At 34.1% G+C, this 4,409-nt stretch overlaps 1 long non-coding RNA gene across 1 annotated transcript in view; it reads right to left on the bottom strand.

The window, feature by feature from the left end:
• The window catches only part of LOC128249660 (uncharacterized), a 445,267-nt gene extending 440,866 nt beyond the window's left edge, over window positions 1–4,401 (bottom strand). The window contains exon 1 of the long non-coding RNA XR_008265770.1: window positions 2,735–4,401. This is a non-coding gene — a long non-coding RNA (uncharacterized LOC128249660). The remainder of the gene's footprint in view (window positions 1–2,734) is intronic.
• Between the last annotated feature and the right edge of the window lie 8 nt (window positions 4,402–4,409).

Consider the following 4,409-nt stretch of genomic DNA (forward strand, 5'->3'; position numbering starts at 1 on the left):
TATATATGTATATATATACATATATGATATGTGTGTGTATATATACATATACATATATATATATATATATACACATACACACATACATACATACATATGTACATATATATACAGGGAAATTTTATACCTGAATATTTATTGGTGTATTGGTGTAATTATATAAATATGATATACATAATTAATAGAAGCTCGCTTATACATGTGTGTGTGTGTGTGTGTGTGTATGTGTGTGTGTAAATTGTTACGTCTTTATTTGAAATATATGCATGTATTACTCAGCTTCCCATGTTTGTGTGTATATTGTCAATGTATGCATTTAAACGAATATACAATGAGTGTGTGTGCGTGTGTGTAGCGCGTGCCCGTGTGTGTGCGTGTATGTGAACGTATCCGTATAGAGTGTCAACGCGTAAAATGGGAAATTATGCGACAAACTGGATCGTCATACGTGTCCGTTAAGAGGCGCTATGCGGTGTTTTTGTCGTTACACCTGTGATATCAACAGGTGAGTGTGTTTGGCTGATGAAGTTTATCATCACATTACTGATACTATCGCTGTCTCTACACTTTCACACCGTATTAATTCTCGGATGGTGACGGAATATTTTCTGTCGTCAGCTAGGAAGAGTTGTGCAATTATAAGTAGGATAAAAGACAATATTTTTTTTAGAAGGATTTGAAGTGAATGAAGATTACTATGTATTTCATAATATTAAAACACTCCCTATTGCGTCTCACACAAACGGACATTTTTGTTTTTTTATCTAAGTGCGACATTAATTTTTCTCAAGTATTTAAATGAGGGCAATGAAATTGCATTACTGGTACACATTTAATGCCCCTCGGTGAAATTAAGTGATGAAGTTGTGATGAAGTTGTGATGTAGTTGAACCCCAAGCGAACCTAAACGCCTCTGTTGAGCCCGTCTTTGTTTGTAATCATTTTTAATATAAATGAACGATTGCAAACCGTCAAAGTGTCGGTTTTTCGGGTCCTTATTAACATCGAGTAATGTTTATATGTTTCTCAAAATATGTAAATGAAATGGAATGAAAAAAAAAAAAGGTTTCAAAAAAGAATCGATCCCGAATCAAGGACCAATGTCCTCAGATACTTTCCTTTCCTTTACATTGATCGTCAAATAACAATGTCAACAATGACTTCTTACATGACGTCACAAATTTTTACAGCTGACAAGGAAATAGGGAATTGTAAAGTAATTTCAATTCCGATCCGATTGGAAAACGAAACCTTTGTGTGGGAGCGGCTTGCTGGGAGATAAAGTTTTTTTCCCTCTTAAATACTTATATACAGAAGATTCCAGCGACCGATCAGCGTTGATGTCATTTTAGGGATTATTAAATTATGTAAAGTGAAACGGTGACAAATCTGGGCTGGAGATTTAGGTCATTGTAATTTCACTAATTCTTCACAAAGGTAATGGGTATATATAAAATACACTAGAGTTCATGTCTTCATTCGCGTTATCTACGTGGATGAAGTAGGGTAACATTGTCGGGGAGTGTAATTTGAAAGAAAATCAGCTTCCAAGAAAATCCTTGTTTTCTTCCGATTTTAAGAGATTTCTATGGAGAGAGTTTCACACGTTTTCAATTAGAATTCAATTGATGACATCAACCCCAGTTCTAGAACTTTACTTTATTTTGTCTTCCATGGAAAATAGGAAAGCGAGCTTTGAACTCAGATCCTTAGCTAAATACACTCAATACATTTTATACGGTGCTCTACTGATTCTGTCATAATAAACGATTCTAATGTAGGCATTGTTAGAAATGAAAAGGAGAAACAATTCATAATACATACATATCTATCTATCTATCTATCTATCTATCTATCTATCTGTCTGTCAGTCTGTCTGTCTGTCTGTCTCTTTCTCTCTCTCTCTCTCTCTCTCTCTCTCTTTATATATATATATATATATATATATATATATATATATATATATATATATGTATGTATGTATGTATATATTGAAAGTTTAAAAAGGTATATAGATCATGTCATAAATCACACAGGTCATAATTAACACGATCCTGTTGCTGAATACTGGGTCTTTTAAGGTAGAGTGAGTCACAAAACTAGAGATTAGATATTGCTTATGCCCCTGAAAATATACTCTTATTGCAAGGGATTTTCATGGGATGGGGTGGGAGGTACACTATCGTTTAACTGTTTATTATTATTGTTATTTTGTTTTTTTTTCACCTCAAGTGAAATTGCAAGTGAAGTGTAAACCACCGAATGGTTATTTCACTAAAAACAAATTGTAATAAATTTCTTTCCTTCTTTTAATAAGGTTTGGGTTAGGGTTTGGGAGTTGGATTTTGGTGCAACTGTTTCTTGTATGTTTGCTGCCGATCTGTAATATCGAAACCGAGACTACCAGATATCACCTCGGTGTGTGTATATATGTATACAGACGACACCCCTACACATATACACGTATATACATACGTATATACATGCATATTATATATATACACGTACAAACATACATACGTATATACATATATGTAATATATATACACGTACATACATACATACACACATACACACACACGCATACACACACACACACACACGCACACACACACACACACACACACACACACACACACACTTGAAGACAAAAATGCTTGGCACGCATCTTTAAATCACCTACATTTCTCTCTCACTTTCTCTGTAACTTACAAAGCACAATATTCGAACTTACCTGAGTTTCTTTAATTACAATCCAAACAACTGTTTCACTTCTCACGTAATAAAGTAATTGTTTCACTTCGATATCTGCAAATCATCGTTTGCATAAGCGATGTATATGTGTATATTTTATATGTATAGAAAAATATTCTTTTATGTGAATGTGAGTATATCTATGTATACATCTACGTATGAGCATATGTATATAGGTGCGTCACAGTACAGGTGTGTCCAGGTGTGTATATAAGATATGATATTTTTGATTCTATGCAACCATATAAGTTCGTTTGAGTGTATAATATATAATTATACTGAAGGTGGTCTGTTAGTTAAACATTAATTAAAATTCAAAATAATTACTCTAATTATTTGTTTTCTTTCTGCGTAAACTCACCAGTTTTGTAATTATAATCTCACCTGTCAACCTGGCGGTATTCGATTAAAAGAAATTTTAATTATGATTAAGAATAATGTCTTATATTGCTATGGCCTCTGTCCTATATTATCATTCTTCTTCTTCTTATTATTATTGTTGTTGTTGTTGTTGTTGTTGTTGTTGTTGTTGTTGTTGTTGTTGTTGTCGTTGTTGTTGCTATTGTTGTTGTTGTTATTATTTACTGTTGTTAATTTCACGTTCTTATTCTACCCTACTCCTCGCTATTCACTTATATTTCGCCTTTGCACTGTTTTAACTTTTATTAGCCACAAGGGACAAGAAAGTTTATTTCAAAATTAATTAGTAGTAGTAGCAATAATTTTGGATGGTGTTGGTATTAGTAATGATAATACTCATCGTAGTGGGTATTGTTATTTAGCCCTAGGTAAGCCCTGTGAACTATGATCAAAGCTGTTTAGGAAACAGCTACCCACGCCTTGGGATTATTCGGTGCGCTGCGTCCTCCTATATATGAAGGGATTTTGCTGCTATTTCTTGCAGGTCAAGACACCACACCGAGGCTCTCTTGTTGACTATTCAGTGTTTAATGCTGGAGGAAATATTTATCATGATTAGTAGTAGTAACGCTGACGTCTTGTAAGTTAAGATAAAAGTAAATCTGAAGTACATAAACACACAAATATATGTGTGTGTGTGTGTGTGTGCGTGTGTGTGTGTGTGAAAGAGTGAGATGTGTTTCTGGATCAGTGATGGACCCCTCTTTCATAGAACCACCACATACTATATTAATCTAGCCTTGTGTATCTAGGCTAATATTAACCAATATCGCCCTAGACATCAGTGTATTTCTGTTTCTCTGTTATCTTTCTTTTATACAAAGCATAAATCCATAATCCCTCGCTTCCTTGTCCCCTCCCCCTCTAGTTTATTATTTCCCCCTATATTAAATATCAATATAGCTAGAGTTGTATTTTATGAATGTGTGTGTGTATGTGTGTGTGTCTGTGTGCGTGTGTGTGTGTGTGTGTGTGCACACGGCTTAATTTTCCCTTTAAGCGTGGTTTTAGTTTCCCCCCCTTTTTTAAAGTTGTTGTTTATGTTATTGCTGGAAAAGTTGTTATTGGTGTTGTTAATGTTGTTTTTGATTCCCTATAATGTTGTTGTTTATGAAAATATAGTCCATTTCCGAATATAAATTCCAGATTCTCCTTCCAGTTTATCCAGGTCTAACTCATAAGGTATATCACAGGTGTATCACAGGTGTATCACAGGTGTATCACAGGTGTATCAC

This window comes from Octopus bimaculoides, chromosome 17 (genome assembly GCF_001194135.2).
Source record: "Octopus bimaculoides isolate UCB-OBI-ISO-001 chromosome 17, ASM119413v2, whole genome shotgun sequence".
NCBI classification, from domain to species: domain Eukaryota; kingdom Metazoa; phylum Mollusca; class Cephalopoda; order Octopoda; family Octopodidae; genus Octopus; species Octopus bimaculoides.